Here is a 19,600-nt window from a genome sequence, read left to right as displayed (position 1 = left end):
TTTTAAAAGAGAAACTAAGCTGTGCTTCCAGAACCCAGTTTGAGAAAGTTTGAAGACCTGGCATAGAGCCAGTGACATATAATTGTTAGTTGAAGAAAGCGAGCTCCTTGATCTGCAAATAGAGCACGGCCCCATATTTAAATTCTGCACATTCTAGAAGCATTTTGCAAGAATCAAATGCTTTGAGGATTTTGCTAAATAACCATGGAGGAAAGCACTAGACAAATATTTTCAGATGGCATGAGAGTTATCATTCATAGGAATTATATTTCCACTCCTACCACTTACTGGGGACCCAAGTAAGAAATTACTTGGATAAGCAGAGGAGAATTTAAAGTTGAATTTGGTGGAACTTATTATGGAAAAAATGTGTTTTTCTGAAAACTGGATATGTGTATATATTTAAGTTCAGTTGTCATTTTGGAACCATCCTTACTCTTCCTAGCTAAGGATTAGCATACATAGGTGCAACTTGACTAACCCTGCCTGGACCCAATTCAGTTACCTTTTGGTGGGTAGGGTTCATGAAGAAGCAGTTATTTGCAGAGTGTATAGAAACCACTCTATTGTAGGTTCTTTAGTTGGTACTTTCAAAATAAGTGACATCCAAATAGTAACTTAATATTCCGAATATGGCTGCAAAACAAATTGTCGATTATGGATGACTACTACTGCCATCTCTCCATACCAGTCCATCTTCTGCCAGGCTGTTTGGTCTTGATTTGTCGACCTTTTAGGTTTCTCTCCATGTATTCCACATGACCTTCACCAACCCCACTTCTATCTCCAAACGTCTTTCTGAGTTGTGGGGATGCAGATGTATTCTGCCACCATCACAAGGGCTAACCGAGCCCTGGCTGCAGATCTTCATTGATGTTCACATTATTTCCATTCTTACACCCTACTTCATGTTTGTACACTATTTTCTTACATTTGCTGTCTCTTCTAAACATTCTTTGCTGCATCCACTTTTTCTCTATTTGTGCTCTAGGTGCTGCAGAAGCTAATGCTGGGTTTCCTTTCATTCCTCCTTGCACTCAGCACCTCCCTTCTCAATTCCTTTTGCCATGTCTCCACTTTAAATCTTAACCTACTCCAGATAGTCTTTTCCTTCACACTATTGGCATCTGTACTTGGGTTGCTTTCAGTCTATTCTCTGATCTGTGATTTCTTTGCATGATCAAGAAGGTGCCATGAAAGGATCCCTTAAGAAAGCCTGTCATTTGGCCAGAACGAACTAGCTTCATGATAGCACCAGGAAGACTGATATCTCCCAGGAAACAAACCACTCATGGTGGTGCTCTTTTTGCCTTCACTATGAAGTGTTTGTCTGCCTGTATGTGAAAACGAGAGGGTTTAATTGTAAGGATGCAGCACAGATTGGGACTGGCATCAGAAAGCCATTGGGGACTGAGGTAGCTCTAGAGACCGCTTTCTGTCTCCAGTGCTCTCCCTCCTGGGTGACATGCTTTCTGTCTCCTGGCATCTCTGCTTCTCTCTATGGGCTTCTTTATTATTTGCAGCTTGCAATGGTACCCCAAAGTCCTAGCTCATGGCTCCTCTCTGCATATATGCTTTCTGTTCCTACCCACAAAGCTCTTTCTATTCTTCTAGTTTAAATTTTCAAGAGAAGAAATCTGATTTTTTTTTAACCTGGTCATGTCAAAGACCACTGACCACATATGAGTTGGTTGCCCTGTGTCAAGTGCCTCCTTCTCCCACCCTCTTCCCCTCCCCATCTGGTCTGTCATAACTGAATGATGGAGTGGGAAATTGAAGTTGCCATGGGAATTCCATGATAAGCTATCTAAACAGTTTTATCTATAAGTGGTAGACAGAGTCACTTAGAAGGGAGTCCCAGGTGAGACAGGCACCTGTCAACTCCTAACTGGCACACATTCTAAGGTCTGCAACACCCCAGAGAGAGCATTGATTTTGTAGTGGCCTGTATTGGGGTGGTAGGCTGGAGAATGGGAGAAATAGCCACTTCAGAATCCCCCAGCCCAAATGCATCAAGCTCACTATAGACTGCAGCCAAGATTCAGCTGGCTTCTGCTCAGATCAACAGAAAACATTCTTAGTGAATGATGCTTGTGGCACATATCTCAAGGCTACCAGGGTCATTTCTCCCCGTTTACTTTTTCTCTGATCTATCCTCTCCAGGACACTAGCTTCAGAAGATAATCTTCCGTCGTTTTCAGGTACACTATTTGGGTACTGAGTCACTTTCAAAGCCTCTTTCTGGGTTTGGATTTCCAGAGCAGCCTGTGCTGTAAAGCAAGACAGAAAGCTTCCCTGCCATTCATGCCTGCCAGGGATAGAATGACAGTACTCCTGAGGCTCTCCCTCCCCACCCCTCCCCTGCTGGACAGCTGATCTGCTGGACTCAGCCAGAGCCAGCAGGCACCCCCTCTTTATCCTAGGAGCTGCAAACTTGATGCCTTTCCAGGAAATCCCCAGAAGCTGGAGTATCCTCATCTACATGTGGCACGGTGTATGGTTGTGTCAGGTGCTCATGTCCCATTGCATAGGACTGGGGTGGAAAATAGGGACCGTCCTTTTGTGTCAGCTCCAGTCAATGAGTAGTGGCCATCCAGGGGGCCATCTTGGAAAGGACTTGTGAGGCTGTATCTGCGCTCAGTTGTAGATGTGAGAAGAAAAGGCCAAATATCTGCCAATCCTAGTCCTGGGATTCGAGATAGAAAGAACTGCATGGAGTGAAGAAACTAGGAGTCTCCATTTCACTGAGATGCATAAGAATGAAATTATTGTCACTATTTCTTCAATACTGCACCAATCCTAATAAGAAAACCCTTTTTGAGTCTCTCTTTTCTTTATCCTACATATAACACAGAAGCTTTTTCTATTCCCTGGATGAACCCACAGGGACAGAAATTCTTGTTGGACACGTGAAGCAGATAATTTCTTTATCAGACTAGAATCTTCCAGAAGCACTGCTAACCTAGTGAGTTTTGTACTCTAGACAGGTGGTTCTCAAGCCAGCTCCCCACCGCAGGCCTTTTTCATGGTCTGCCCCTCCCTGTAGAACCCATGTTTTAGGTTATTAGCTGATAATTGGATTTCTATTTTTTCTCATAAAATACAGCAAAAGATAGCTAGTGATATTATGATGAGTTAATGTAATTATAGCCAAAGCAGAGAGAAACAACATTTTAATTAACCTGTGTGGACTGCTGGAAGAATATAAACTTTCCATTTCAGGGGTTGAGTAGAGACAGAAACGAACACAGCCAAGGGCTGACTGTCAGAGACATTTAACTGATGTAAAATGCTTTGAAATTATTGGGCACTCATTGTTTAAAGTTGTTTTTGATGACGGTAACTCCGTAAGGGGATCAGAACATGCTGGAAAGAATGGGCACAGCTTTGGTTATCTGGGCCTTACCACTGTTATTCAGGCCTCTGAGAAAGCTTACTATTGTTGTTGCTATGTTTCTTACATAATAAAACTTCTAATATTTGTATGAAAACATAGAATTCCACTTTTAAAGATGTAAGGATTTTGTCATACCATTAGGGTTACTATGATCACTTGATTCCAGGTCTAAGAAATATTAGGTAATTTACCCGAGAACACAGAGTTTTAAGGGTAAGTATCAAAACCTTGATCTTCTAATACCACATATTCTCACTCATATGTGGGAGCTAAAGATATTGAGCTCAAAAAGGTAGAGAGTAGAATTGTAGTTATTAGAGGATGGGAAGGAGGATAGGGAGAGGTTGGTTAATGGATACAATGTGAAGTTATGTAAGAGGAGTAAGTTCTAGTGTTTTGTAGCACTGTAGGGTGAATATGGTTAACAGTAATTTAGTGTATATTAAAAAAAATAGACAGGATTCTGAATATTCACAAAGAAATGATAAATATTAAGCTGGGCGTGGTTGCTCACGCCTATATTCCCAGCATTTTGGGAGGCCAAGGTGGATGGATCAGCTAAGGTCAGGAGTTTGAGATCAGCCTGGACAACATGGTGAAACCCCGTCTCTACTATAAATACAAAAAATTAGCTGGGCATGGTGGCGCACACCTGTAGTCCTAGCTACTTAAGAGGTTGAGGCAGGAGAATCGCTTGAACCTGGGAGGCAGAGGTTGCAGTGAGCCGAGATCACGCCACTGCACTCCAGCCTGGGTGACAGAGTGACACTCTGTCTCAAAAAAAAAAAAGAATGATAAATATTTAAGGTGATAGATATGCTAATTACCCTGATTTGATCATTACACTTTGTATACATGTGTCAAAATATCACTCTGTATCCATACATATGTATAATTATTATGTGTCAACTAAAAATAAAAGGAAAAAAATCATTTCAGTGTATTTACAAAACATAAATTATGTAACCATTAAGAATAATGTTTTAAATTATATCTAAGGGTGTGATAAAATTACAGTATAAGATTGTGCTTGAAAAAGTGCAATAAGAAGTAAATATGTACAGTTGAGAAAAAGTGCAAAGAACTGAGTCCTAAGCAGACTATACCTTTCCTACTGCATGGTACTTCTCTGGCCTTTTGCTTTGAAAGATTTTGCACCCAGCATGGCAAGTGGTTAGCAGAGGCAGCCATTCTCACTTGTGCGTTGGCTTTGGGAGCCATATATGTTGTTCAGCTGGGTGTGGAGTGGAAAGGCTGCATGTTGTATTAATGCATTGTTAAGAACCTCTAAGAGTGATTTCTTTTGGGAAGTGGGACTGACGGTCCGAATGGTGGAAAGACAACTTTTAATCTTTTACTTTACACTTTGTGTGCTTTTAAATGTTTAACATGAGCATGCCTTTCTTTAATAATAAAAATACAAAAAAATTTTAGCCCTAGATCTTCTGATTTTAAACTGCATATTCTTTCTATTGTGTTACATATTTTAGCATGAGAATAAGGTTATGAAGCTGGAAGTAGCAGGCTCCCTTTTCCTCATATGTAGGAAGTTAAGAATGCATTCTACGTTTCTTCCTTAAGGAGTTGGCTTCTTTCCTTTTAACATAGGGGTAACTGGGCCCAGGGAGTTTGGCAAGGGCCAAATAAAGTCCTTAATGCCCAGCTCAGAAATCTGGATTCACCATCCTTGACTGCTGGCTCCAACCCACCCTCACCTGAGCTGGTCTGCAGAGGATTCTTGTTTGTGTCACTTCATCACCAGCAACTACCGACAGATGATGCTTTGGCCTGCTGCCTGGGTAACAGGGCGAGGCTGGCTCAGGACCATGTTTTCAGATCAGGGGGCCTCCTTTGATGCCATGTCCATGGTGTCCGAGGGCAGCCAGGATCAAGGGCTAGACGGCGCAATGATGAGATGAGAGCAGGAGGGGCTCAGCTGCAGCCCCAGGAGAGCCTATGCCAGCCCTGTTGACCAAGGAGGACAGAAGCAACAGGAGAGCGGAGGCAGAGGGGTGAGTGTCCATCGCTCAATGTACAATCGGCAGACATTTGGGGAGCTCATACTGTGGGCTAAGCACAGGGAAGAAAGGCACAGTCCCTGTCCTCAGGGAGGTCACAGTTGATAGGGAAGACAAGCATATGTGCTAGCTGCTATAGAAGGGGGAACCACTGAGGGCTGTGGCCACACAGAGGCAACACCCCCTTCTTGTTTTTTTGTCAGGGATTCAGTTTGGCGTCATTAGAAGTGACTTGCACAACCCCCTCCTCCAGTCAATTCAGAAGGACTTGTTAAGCAGAAATGATGAATTAGCTTCAGCTTGTGGGGCACACACAGATGGAAGTATAAGGTGGCCTCAGGAGTAAGTAAATCCCCATGCAAGCTGTGTCCTTAGACCAGAGCAGCACCCAGTTCTTCCCCATTTCTAGTAAAGGTGCCTCACACACCACCAGGACACAATTTATGCCTGCAGAATGAATGAATGAATGAATGAGTGAATTCCTGGAACCTCTTCTGCTTATGTGCCACACCAGGTTGCAGCAAGCCCAGGGACACCTGGGACTGGAATGTGGCTCTCAGGTATAAGGACCAGGGAGCACCCACCATTTTGCATTCTTCAGCCCTTCCTCCTCTCCTGTCCCAGCTTCAGCAATATCCACAGAGCCCTCTGAGCAACTGTGAGCCTCTCCACAGCCTGACGCCTGCCCGGGCACCAGCTCTTCAGAGGGTGTTTCTGTGCTGCTCAGCTACCTCTGAGCCTGGGCTGCCTTTGATGCTCAGGAGACACCCTGTAATTCAATTAAGGCTTCTCTCCAGGGAGCATGTAATTATGTCCTATCTGGGCCTTGTAATGACAGCCCCCTGCCACTCTACAGGGAGTTGCCCTGCTCAGCTGCCCAGAACCTTTCCCTGAGAGGAAACTAATCTGCTTAGCCCAGATTGGACGCAGTTCTGCACAGCACTTTTCCGAATGCCTCTGAAATGAGTCCTCACTGACAGAATGGGCCCACTTTGGGGGAACTGAGGGCTCTCTTGGTCCTGCACTGCTCTTTGCCATACAGATCTGTCTGCCCAGGATTTTTCTTGGGTATGTAGGAGGCTGAGAGAGCTCCCTTTTCTTCTCATGGCTAAATCCCTTGCTCTTTCCAGCCCTCCTGGGGGTTAGAAGGGAGAGGGAAAAAAAAAAGACTGAACTTGTTGTTGTTGTTTTTGTTGTTGTTGTTGTTTGCCTGTTTTCTATGTTGTCTTGTGGGGAGAGGGTATAAGATTGATTGACAGAGTGGCACACTTGCCCCGCAAATTCGTCATTTGAATTTCTCAGGTAAGATGTTCACATTTCTCTGTTAAGATGCTCCAATTTCTCTGGTTAAGATTTCTCTGGTAAGATGCTCATGAATTGGTGGAGGTGTTGGCGGGATGTGGGAAGTGTGCCTGCTCTTTCTGAGTTTTGGGGGAAGTTGCCTTAATTCTCTGCATGACTTTCTTTGCTCCTTTGGGCTTCATTTCTGTGCAATGTAGTCTGACATGAATACTGCTCAGGGAGGTGTTGCTTCCCACTGCCCACGCCACTGGAAACCAGTAGCCCAGGTTTACTTGAGTCCTCCTTTTGAGGAACCCAAATTCTTTCATTTCTTTTATGTGAGATCTGCCCAAAATGCCATTGGCAAGCTGTACTGGGTTGAATAGTGTCCTTCCTCCTCCCAAATGTATGTCTACTCCAAACCACAGGATACTACCTTGTTTGGGAATAGGGCTTTTGCAGGTGTAACCATTAATAGTTATGATGAGGTTATACTAGATTAGAATGGGCCCTAGATCCTATGACTGGTATCCTTACAAGAAGGCCATGTGATGACAAAGACAAAGAATGGAGTGAGGCACCTAAGGAACTCCAAGGATTGCTAGGAAACACCAGAAGCTTGGAGGAAGGCATGGAACAGATTCTCCTCTTGGACCTCTAGAAGGAATCAGTCCTGCTGATACCTTGATTTTGGACTTCTAGCCTCCAGACCTGTTTGGGAGAATACATTTCTACTGTTTTAAGCTACCACGTTTGTGGCGATTTGTCACAGCAGCCATAGGAAACTAATACATACAACCTGCACAATGCCTACTCCAGCATTCCATAGCAAGTCAAGGGCCTCACAATTATGTCCAAAGGACTGATAGAAGAGCGACCTCTGTGCTACTTGTCCCTCAGGACGCTGACCCACAGCTCTCAAGGCAGGAGTAGGCCAGAGCTCATTCAACAACTTTGTTATATAGGGGTTCCAGTTGTAAACCTTTTGAATTCCTGTTTGCAAGTAGATGAGGGTTGAAAAATAAATGGCCACTTTCTCTAAGCCACGTACCCCAATCTGTTTTGTTAATTCATTACAGCTGTTATAATGGCCACCTCTTCTATCTTCCAATCTCCTTAGCCCTGGTTCCTTGATAGTTCTTTTTTTTTTTTTTTTCTTTTTTTGAGGCGGAGTCTCGCACTGTCGCCTGGGCTGGAGTGCAGTGGCACGATTTCGGCTCACTGCCACCTCTGCCTCCCAGGTTCAAGCGAGTCTCCTGCCTCAGCCACCTGAGTAGCTGGGATTACAGGCACCTGCCACCATGCCTGGCCAATTTTTTGTACTTTTAGCAGAGGTGGGGTTTCACCATGTTGGCCAGGCTTGTCTTGAACTCCTGACCTCGTGATCCACCCACCTCAGCCTCTCAAAGTGCGGGGATTACAGGCATGAGCTACCGCGCCGGGCCAGATAGTTCTTAAACAACTGCCCAGAAGTTCCAGCCTAGGCAGGGGCAGCCATGAACTGCATTGCTCATTTCTGCTTTTTGACCTTTTCGATGGCTGAACTCTAGGCCACGGAAAACAAGGACCCACTGTATAATTAAGAGTCATTTTGTGACTAGGGAGACTAAAAAGGGCCTATTCTCCAAATCCCCTTTCCCTCTGGAGTTCCTCGGTGCCTTAAAGCTTGTCCTGAGCTACAGGTGTGTTACCTGCTTATCCCAACATGCAGGCATGTTACCTGCTTTCCTCTGCAAAGAGAGGCAGTCCTGGCTGGGGCACAGCTGAAGATGTCAAGGCCAACCTAAGGGCAGCCAAGCTATGGCTGTCTGTGACAAGAGGAGAGCAGCAGTGATAGGAGGGTAGGAGGCATTGAGTTCATGTCAGGGTTTACCTCCTACCCTCCTATCACTGCTTGATGATCCTATCACTGTCTTTATGAGTTCAAGACAGAAGTTTGCCTCATCATTGCCACAATAAAATCACCAATAACAGAAGTGTGAAAGCAGCGATGTGAGTGGAAGCCCATATATACACAGGGGGTAATAGAGCAGCATGATTAAATATGTGGCCTTGTTATCAGACAGGCTGATTTGGAGTCCCAGCTACTTGTTGGTGACCTGAACTAGAGGAAGTTACCTAACTTTTCACTTTACTCATTTACATAACATGGCTAATAATAGCACCTACCTTATAGGGTTATTGTGAGGATTGAATACAATTATGCAATATAAAACGTTTAGCATAGTGCCTAGTCTAAATTCCTCACCAGGGGTATGATGTACTAGTTTTTAGTTAAGTAATTAGTATCCTGGACATGTCACAGCCATTTGACCTATCTGGGCCAGGGTTTTGCTCAGGTTCCCCCAGCAGTAATTGTATTCCCTCCCGAATCCCAGGATTAGCTTTTAGGAAGAAACAGTTGATCTAAAGATAGAAAGTCAGAGTACTGTCTGGAGGAAGGTAGAGGGAAATGTCATTATCTGGGTTTTCTTTGATGATGTCAGGGAACATGACAGGCTGCTCCCAAAGACAGAGGAGCCCCAGGACAGGGAAGAAGGTGACCTTGAGGTTGACTCCTCTGCATCCTGATGTGGACGTTATGGACTTGTTTTGGAGATGAAGGGAAAGAAAGATGGAATGTAGAAAGTGAAGGAGAATAAAAGAAGAGGGAGGAAGAAGGGCTGGGAGGAGGATGGGCAAAGTCTTTCTGGTCTCAAGGATAATTACATGTGAAATCACTTGCCAGTGGGACTCTGGGGCTGGAGCAGCTACAATAATTACAGTACAGGCTGCAGAGGGCTCTTGGGCATGTCTCGGAGCAGCCTGTAGGCAGTACTGAGGCCTCTCCCACTAGACCCGTCTCCCAGACCACATAGTACACACACCTTCCACCCCCGGGCCTGTTAATGATCAAAAAGCTTAAACAGAACAATTACAGCTTCAGAGTGGAACCATATCTCTGGGCTCCTGTGATGAAAACCACAAGCCTGTCAGGCCGGGGCTGCTTCACATGGAGGGCCCTGCTCTTAATGGCCAAGTGATCTGGAGCAAGACCCGTGACTCTCCCATAGTGCTGTGGATGGTGCTGCCTCTCCCCATGCATTCCCAGAAGAGGAAGTTCAGTAACTAAGGAATTAACTATTCTCCAGCCTGATTCTGCTTTTCCCAATCAGGGCTTTATACCTTTCTTTTTTATCCCTATATTTGGAGATGAGTCACCCTTGCCTTCATTTTACCTAAGCAAGGCAGTTTCCTGTAACCTAATGAAGTGCCAAACAATACTGTGATTTATTTAGTACTTACTGTGTGCCAGGAATTCCAGCAGGTGTTGGACATTTGTGATGTATGATCCTTACACTAAGCCTGCAATGGTGCAACCCCAGCCCTGACCACTCTGTGCTTCCCTTTTCACAACACAGCTTGTCACTAAATCCAAGTCAGGAATTCCAGGTTAGGCTTGAGTTGTGCAGAGCCCTTAACTGAAATTTGCCATGGTTGAGGCATGATTGCAATCACTGACAACTCCTCCTGGTGCTACACACCTACTTGTCATATTCACGCCCTGATCACGGCCCCACTCGCATCTCTTCCCACTTTAGAAGTTCTTTCCTATAGAACACTTTGCTGCTGCCCTGTTCTGGTCACTGATCAGCCCTGGTCTAACCACTGGTTAAGCTTTGTGCTTGCACATAGCTGGTTGAATCGTATGTATTGCTGTTTGTGTACATCAAAAATATAATAATAATATTGGCAATTTTATGTGTTTCATTCAACATGAGGGACCCAGCATTCTTACCTTGTCCCTTTGTAAACCCTGCTGCTCTCAAATCTCCACTAGCTGTTTCCTGAGCAGAAGGAGATAAAAGGCTGGCTCACACCCCCATGTTTTTACTGGTCACAGTTACTGCCACCATCCAAGGCTGAAGAGACTTCCTTTGTGTTAGGGCTAAAACCTTAGTCATTGTATCTAAATGTCTTCTGTATTCCTTTCCTCAAAAGAAAAAAGTACCCTCTTCTGCCAACCCTCTCCCATGCCAACTAAACAAGCAAGCAAGCAAACAACAAAGAAAAGGTGATATTACAGATGCTGCTCAGCCTGTGATGGGGTTACATCCTGATAAACCCATCACAAGGGACGTAATTCCATTGCAAGTTACAAATACCATAAGTCAAAAATGTATTTATTTCATATAACCCACAGAACGTGATAGCTTAGCTTAGCCTACTTGATCATGTTCAGAAGACTTATATTCGTCTACAGGTGGACAAAAACATATAACACAAAGCCTATTTTAAAATAAGGTGTTGAATGTCTCATATAATTTATTGAATATTGTACTGAAAGTGAAAAATAGAATGGTTTTCTGGATACTCAAAGTATAGTTTCTACTGAATGCATATCACTTTTGCACCATCATAAACTTCAAAAATTGTCGGTCGAAACATCCTGAGTCAGGAATCCTGTTTGTACAGGGTATAAAGGAGGAAAGCATCAGCTTTGGAGGCAGGTGGACCTGTGTTTGAACCCTGATTCTGCTAGAGCTTGACAATGCATATTCGTTTTCTATTGCATAACTAATTACTACAAACAACACATTTATTTCTCAGTTTTCATGAATCATGAGTCCAGGCACAATTTAGCTGCAGTTAAGGTGTCAGCTGGGGCTGCTGTCTTATCTGAAGCATGGGGGTGGGGGTGTGGATTCCAAGGTCAAGTGGTTGTTGGCAAAATTAATTTTCTTGCAGCTATAGAACTCATGTCTTGCTTCTTCAAGGACACGGGGAGAGAGGATCTCTCACATCTTTTAAAGGGTTCACCTGATTAGGTCAGGTCCACTCAGGACAGTTTCCCTTAAAGTCAAGGCTTAATAGTCAACTGATTAGGGACCCTAATTATATCTGCAAAATCCCTTCACCATTGCCATGTAACATAATCATGGCAAATAATCACAGGTCCCAAATGTTCACAGTTCCCACTCACACTTGAGGGAGGGGATTATATAGGGCATGTTCTTGCGGAGAGAAGGAATCTTACAGCCACATTGGAATCTGTCTTCCATGCTATTTGACCTCAGGCAAATTGACTAATCTCTTGAAGGTTCAATTTCCTTACCTGGAAATAAAAGGACAATAAGATCAGCCATATAAGGCTATGACAAAGACTAAATGAGATAGAATAGGCTGGAAAAGTCTTGCAGATAGCAGACACAAGTATATAACAATTTCCTTCCTACTGTTCCTTTTGTTTTTCACCTATCCTGCAGTCTCTGTCACTTCAAATACCATAGAAAACCTTTCCAAGTAGCCCAAATCATGCCCCCAAATAGTCACGTCTCATTATTCATAGCAGTTATCTTCCATAAAGTTAGCACAAACTCCGAATGAGTGAATCCTAAAGCGTTGCTCCTGGAGGAAATACAGGCTGCTGGTCACAATATTTTTATCAACTGATCAATATATACCTTGTCTTATGTGTGTTTCTGCTTCAAGACACTTTATTTAATATATACGTTGATTCATTAACTCTGAACTCTCCAGGCAACAGCATTATAACTCCTGCCTTCACAAAGCTTATCTAACACACACATTTCCTCCTCAGGCACATCCCAGCCTTCTTGCACTTAGGATTCAGCAGTATGCTTAAGGGCCATTTTCAACAGCAAACTCATCAACACAAACACAAACATGTGAAAAACGTAGCACTAAAGAGACTGCAAAAAGGACACTGGCTTACAGCATGGAAGCTGGAAGGAGAAGGCAGAGAATCACCTTGTTCCACTTCAGCTATGAATAGGCAGTCAGGTCACCCAGTCATTCAAATTTTATAAATATACTCTAATATATATATAAATACCAGGCAGGGTTATTTTTTTCCTCAAGTCATTTTTCTAATTTTTTTTTAAATGAATAGATAGAAGAGCTGAAGTAAGGGTCAGGAGCAAGAGCTCTGCTTCCTTTTCCCTTGCTGGGCTTCGTTGGAGAGCCATCATCTCCTCAATATGTCTCCCAACTCTTCTAGGCATTGGATGAGTTTGCTGCAGATACAAAACCCAACTTTGCCAGTCACTTCATACTAACAGGTGAAATGTAGTGGAGGAGCCTTTTGAAGACAGGGACTCAGCCCCATTAGCCTCATTGCAGACCTAGATTCCTGCCAAAATTAATTTGGCTGGAACTTCCCAGCCATGGCATTGTCGACATTACACATCTTCCACTGTAATGTCAATTACCATTTTATTCAGCCGAATGCTGGAGAGTTAATGTTCAAGTGGTTAGAGCTGGCTACGGGTGGGCTGAACAAGATGTCTTTTCCTCCATTTCCCCTGCCTGTGGTGAAGGATTGTAATCAGCCCCGGCTGGCAGCGCTTTGAAGCTCACCCAGAGTGCTCCTGGGGACATCTTCTACAGAGCCTGTCATTTGGACATGCTGTCTTCTGGGCCTGTCTTCCTTCCTTCCTTCTTCCCTCCCTCCCTCTTTTCCTTCCTTCCTTCCTTCCTTCTTTCCTTCCATCTGCTTTAAAACCAGCTGCCTTGAGTGCTTGTCTTGGCGCCCCTCATTAATGCCATTGCAATCATCCCTCCTGCCTACCCTGCTAACCGCAGCTTGTTAGTCCACAACAGCAACAGCTGTGTGCTGGGGTGCAGTAGCTGGAGGGCCAAAGATAGGGCTGGGGCACAGGGTGTTGGGATGGTTTTCTGGGGCAGATGAGTTTATATGTTTCTTTCATGTCCTCTTCCTCCCACATAGACTTTTATTTCCCCAAAGGAAAACAGAAAACAATGATCTGTTTGACAGCGTTGCTGTCATTGGGCATCAAACCTGTCATCTAAGGGGAATCCCCCTGTATAATCAGTCAGTCAAATGGAGCAGGACCCTGTGTTTTGTAGCTGATACAACAGGGCAGCATCTCTAGTGAGGGGGCCAGGGCTTCTATTTCCTTCACTAAAAAATGAAACAGCAGACCTGATTCCATATTTAGAGATTACACTTAGATGCCACTGTGGGTGTGCAGGCATCAACCAAACCCAGTTGGCACCGTTGTCTTTTCTCTGCAATGATGTATTGAATTTAATAATGGAGGTATATGAAATTCAGAGTGATCAGAACTGAAGGTTTAGGGGCTTTGTGTAAAATTGATATGTAAGGGATTTGGAAGTAGGTGAGGGATTCTTCCCCAATACTTATTCAATTTTGGAGTCAAATAACCAAGCATTTACAAATAGCCAAAAAAGAAATTGAAAGAGGGTTTAATCCAATAAATTTCCATGCCTCATATGAACCACATCTTATAATAAGAATTATGCTTTTTCATTTCATACTCAGTTAACAAATATGATTTATGAGCACCTGGTAAGTTCAGGGCACTAGGCTGAAAGGGGTTACCAAATGTCTTCATTTAACAAAGTCCAGCTGAGCTCTTACGGGTGCCAGCACTGTGCCTGGGCTGTCATATAAAGATGAATGTAAGAGCGTGTCAGGCCTTCAAGAGCTTACAGTGTGTCAGGAGACATCAAACAAGTGAGCCAACAAAATGATACTGCCATTTTAGAAATAGCCTGAAATTCATGGAGTTCACAGTCTTGTTAGGAAAGTGAAACATAAACCTATAAGCATTAAAAAATAACTGTTGAAGACAGTAACAGAAGAATGCAACTGGCAACTGAATGATATAGGTTGTGATGACTGTTAAATATCATGAAGAGACCATGATGAGCTGAGGCACTTCAAGAGACTTCTTTTTGGAGATATGTTTGGAGCCAAATCTTGAAGATTTAATTGCTTTTTTTTTTTTTTTTTTAGGTGGAGTCTCGCTCTGTTGCCCAGGCTGGAAGTGCAGTGGCATGATCTTTGCTCATTGCAACTTCTGCCTCTGGGTTCAAGCGATTCTCCTGCATCGGCCTCCTGAGTAGCTGGGATTACAGGCGTGTGCCACCATACCCAGCTGATTTTTGTATTTCTAGTAGAGATGGGGTTTTGCCCTGTTGGCCAAGCTGGTCTCAAACTCCTGACCTCAAGTGATCTACTTGCCTTGGCCTTCCAAAGTGCTGGGATTACAGGCATGAGCACTGTGCCTGGCCTTTTTTTTTTTTTTTTTTAAATAAAGCAGGAAGTTTTTGTTTGTTTTTTTGTTTGTTTTACTTCCCATAAAAAATCTTTGTGTCACATGGAGGTGAATGGAAAGAGAGGCTGTGGCAACAGATGGAGACTTTTCTGATATCAGAAGCCAGTCCCATAGACCTGAATGTATGCTTTCAATCCACATTGTCTGGGTCCATCCTATTGAGTGCCCTGTCCCCACAACGGGGTATGGAGAAGAGTCAGACACAGCCCCAGTCCTCACATAGCTCACAATCCAGTGGAGGAGATGGACTCAGAAACAGATAGAGATGAAGCCATGAGATCAGTACTGTCTGAGGCCATGGCCACGGTTTTGTGGGAACCCATGACAGGGAATGACTAACTGTGGGGAAGAAGAGGGAGAGGACCAAAATGCAGGGGAAGTGCTCACAGAGAATAAGTAAGCAGTGAGGTGCCGTGAAATGAGTATAACCTGACAGCCGTGTAACAGCTCAGAGCCTGGGTAGAGGGGAATAGAGCTGCTGGTTCTCTGTGGGGAAGAGAGGGGTATGGGATTCTGGAACAGGAGCACCAAAACCAGCAGGTTATTGGAGCTGTTAGTGCTCAGATCAGCAATGTGTGCACAACCAAACCATTTTCCTAGGGATGAGTTCTTTCCTGTGGATGAGGGCTTCTCAGCCTGGCTTCTCCCGAGAATTTCCCGGGAAGCTTGAAAAGTACTGATGCCTGGAACCTAACTCCAGAGAGTTGGATTTCATTGTGTTGACGTGTGGCTGGGATATCAGTATATTTTTAAGCACTCCAGGTGATTCTGATACGTAGCTGTGACTGAGAACCCTTGCCCTAAGCTATCCATCTGCTCTCCAGGGGTGCTCCCAGGCCCATCTGTTTGTAAGTGGACAGGTGTCTTGAGGTAACAAATGTGCCAAGGCTCTGAAGCCAAGCACGCCTGGCTCCTTAGTGCCTACTTAGTGACCTCAGGCAAGTTACTAAATGGCTTAAACTTTACAAATCCTTAATTTGTAAAATGTGGGCAATGATAGTACCTCCTCACAGGATTATTACGAGGTTTACACGGAATACTCTCAGCTCATAATAAGCACTTGCACAGGCCTCATGGGCTAGGCCCTCAAAACTTAACACATCTACAGGCAACAGCCATATGAAAGGAATTTTATGCCACCAAGTCAAAAAATCTGTGAGCACTGCTCAGAAACAAAAGCCTTTTTCAATAGCGCTCATTTAAGGGGTGGGCGAGCTACAGAGAGAAGAATGAGCCCCCACAGGGTAAGCTGGGGGTAGCTGGGGACAGAATGAGACTCAGGAAAACACTTGAATATTGATTATATTTGTGCTCAATAATAAAATAACGAAATGAGTACAGCCCTAGACCTAAACATTGTAGGTGAGGCAAAGGCAATGCGTTAATTTTGCATCCATTGAGGAAAAACTCTAAAACGGTGACTTCTTTTTTAAGGGACCAGAAGAATCTAGATTATATTTAGTCTAAGTCAATACATAGGACAGAACCTTGCCCTCTAGACTTGATGAGAAAGAAGTAAAATAAGAGAAAGAATAAAAAACCCTTCCACCAAAATACTAACATTCAGATAATGACTTTTTAGTTAGGTCTCCTGGAGAGGAGGTTCCCTCAGAAATGAATAGATTTCTCTTCCAGTGCAATCATCAAAAGGTAACGCATGGACTTAAGTGTGATCCCCAAGAGAAAATCAATGACCTTTCTGTGTTTGCCTTTGAGAAAATCAGCCAGTCTATGGTTAAATTAGACATATTTTTTCTCCTTGGTCAAGATTAGTGGGACCAAGAATGCAGTCTTACACTCCTTCTAGCAAAGAATTACCTGATGCCTTATTTCACACAAATTTGCAAAGTTGTATGGACGTTGTATCTTATTTTAAGGAGAACTGGTGATCAAATGATGACTATTTCAATAGTGGTTCATTTACACCACCACCCTCACCCCACATCCTGCTTTCACCTGAATCTGAACGATCATAGTCAGTCTGAGATTCTGAAGGTTTGAAATTCCTTTTCTGAGCTCTGCAAGAATAGCATCTCCCAAGAGAGCTCAGGGCAGACTGTCTGGGAGGGATTGGAAACCTGTCTGTTGCAGTAACATGAATTGGTTGAATGGTCACTCTCCATATCAGGCCTGCTTCTCCCATTGGGTTTCTGATCAGCCCAACTTGGGTCTCACCCTTCTGATTTCTCTCTCCTGGCTCACATGGGGCTGCACTGGCCATTAGGTGCCAGGCTTGGCTCCGTGGAACCCATTGGCCAGCTGGGCTCTGTGGAGCCCTAAGGCAGGGCTCTGGTCACTGGTGAGAGGGAGGCCATTGGAGTCACTGGGGTGGATCTACAGACCCTAGGGTTAACAGCTAGGTGGGTGTCCTCTTCAGAGAAACGGGTTACAAAGTGAAAGAAAGTTACACTGTGAGGTCAGCCAGGGAGGAAGACAGAGAGCTGGTATAAGATAGGTACTGATTCCCTGGGGATGTGAAAGGAGGGTAATATTCCTAAAATGATAGCATTTAGCTTCTAGTATACATTAATTGATTCCTGATATTCATTAAAACTAAATGCTATTTCCTTGGTGTCTCATCCAAAGCCCCACCACTCTTCCCACTAAGTCTGAGGGGAGCTTGTTTTGTTGACAAGTGTAAGAGGTTGAAGAGGGACCCATGAACTCTTTTGTCCTACTGAAGAGATCCACAGATGGAAACAAATGCTCCTACCACATTTATGAACTGCTGTTTTGCAGTCCTGCTTCTGCTATCATGCACAGGAACTGACTAAGCTCCAAAGCCAGAGGATGTAAATCTCCCTGTAATAAATGTAAGTCATTTATTAGCTACATACACTTCAGCAAGTCACCTAACCTGCAAATTTCAAGCATGTGAATCTTGGATCTTTCATGTGCTAGCTGTGAGACTGAGAAATGTATTTAATGTGTCTTTGCTTCCTTTTCTACCCACACAATGGGTATAATAGTGTCTACCATATATCTCTGCAGCAAGGTCTAAATGGGGTGATACATGCTGAATACATTTCCAACAGTGTCTGTGCAATGATAAGCTCTTTCCAAATGTCAGTTAAAGCTAACCAACTAACCCACCAACAAACCAACCTCTTAGCCAGGACTGATGGAAGGAGTCTGTGAGAGAATGCATTTAAAACACTTGGCACCATGCCTGACAAGAGTAAGTACTCGATAAATCAGTTATTGTTATTATCGCATCGGTATTATGACCATTATCCTCTTCTCTATAGGCTTCAGGTTTTCCTGTCTTTTTATCACAGCAGTATTCCAGCAGAAGCCTTTGATTTAACTAAGTCTCTACTGTGTGTGTGGCTAGATGCTATAAAGCATCCAGAGAAGTGAGAATTTCGTCCTGCTTTTAAGTAGCTTATAGTCTAATTAGGGGGAAGTAATCAGATAGAAAGGAAACTCATAGTTTGTGGTAAATGCCAGGTGCTGCTGATAGTGGCTTCAGAGAGATCTCGTAGATGCTGTAGGAGGTCAAGGGAGAAGGGTGCAGCTTGAACTAAGTTTTCAGGGAAAAGGGTGAAAGAATTAGTCATTAATGTACACCTACATTACCTGCCAGACTCCATTCAAAAGTATTCTTACCAAATCATCACAATACCTTGTTGGTAGGTACTATTACTATTTTACAGAGGAGGAAAGTGAGGCAAAGACACATTAAATAATCTTCCCAGAATCCCAAGGTGTGAGGTGGAGCAAGGACACAAATCCATGGCTCTAAGTCCCTCCTAGTATATCCTGCAAACACATCTGGAATTAATGCAGAGAGGAAGGGGGGAGGCAGTGTTCTGCAGGAGTTCAGAGCCACGATAACCCTTCTTGTGTGGCTTTTGGTAAGTTATTTTACCTCTTACCCTCTGTTTCCCCATCTGTTCAATGAAGGTTGTATATACACACATTATATGGCCACTGAAAGTGTGCAGTGATATGATGCATGGGGACTCAGTTCATGAGGCAGAGTGAATTCTGAAGGTATCACAATGGGACAGGTGTTTTTTTCTCCACTCATTGTCTCCAAAAGTCTTTTGTTTTGTTGCCCTCCCTCTTTGGGGCATCTGCTTTCAGCTCATACCTTAATGACATCAGAATCTGCAATTTCCTGGCAACTTTTGTGGTCAAAATTATTCTGCCCATCCATTTTAAAGCACTAATATCAAAGGTATTAGGTGCAAAATAATGATAAAAATAATTGCAATTTTTACCATTAAAAGTCATGGCAAAACCACAATTACTTTGGCACCAGCTGAATATTTTGAAACTCCCTACCCTGATGTTAACCAAGTTCATGATTCAACGAACTTGCAGAGGGGTAGGGGAATTTCAAGGGAAACGGGGAGATGCCTGGGGTTGTCACACACTGTCTTTCATCCTCTATTGACATGTTGGTTATTTGGAGATGGTATTCAGTTCCACTATAGCCCCTCAGTCACCGTAGACCCTCTCAAAGGGGCAATCATACTTCCCTTAAGTCAGGTGCATTCATCTAACCCCTCTCCCGGGGGCATCACCTTGTTTGTTCCAGCAGCTGTCTGGCCAAACTCACACCTCCTCCTCACCCTCTAGCCCTTATGATCTGCTTTGGGGAGCCATGGGAACCCCTAGTTTCCTCTTTCATACCCATTGAGATTCACAGGTAACTAAGGTCAAGGCGGGGCTTCATTCCCTTTCTGCAGATACCTTACGCTACTCTTCCTCCTCGCCTGGCTGGCTCCACACTCCAGCAGACCTTCTGCTGGGCGAGAAGCTGCAGGCCTGAATCCCTGTGTTCTCATATG

The 19,600-nt window shown here is 43.9% G+C and overlaps 1 protein-coding gene across 7 annotated transcripts in view; it reads left to right on the top strand.

Annotated features, from left to right (window-relative positions):
• SLC8A3 (solute carrier family 8 member A3) overlaps nt 1-19,600 on the top strand; it is a 145,153-nt gene that overhangs the window by 30,268 nt on the left and 95,285 nt on the right. The window lies entirely within an intron of this gene.

This window comes from Pan troglodytes, chromosome 15 (genome assembly GCF_028858775.2).
Source record: "Pan troglodytes isolate AG18354 chromosome 15, NHGRI_mPanTro3-v2.0_pri, whole genome shotgun sequence".
Taxonomy (NCBI): domain Eukaryota; kingdom Metazoa; phylum Chordata; class Mammalia; order Primates; family Hominidae; genus Pan; species Pan troglodytes.
The sequence above is the reverse complement of the archived record's forward strand: the minus strand, read 5'-3'. Positions and strand labels throughout refer to the sequence as shown.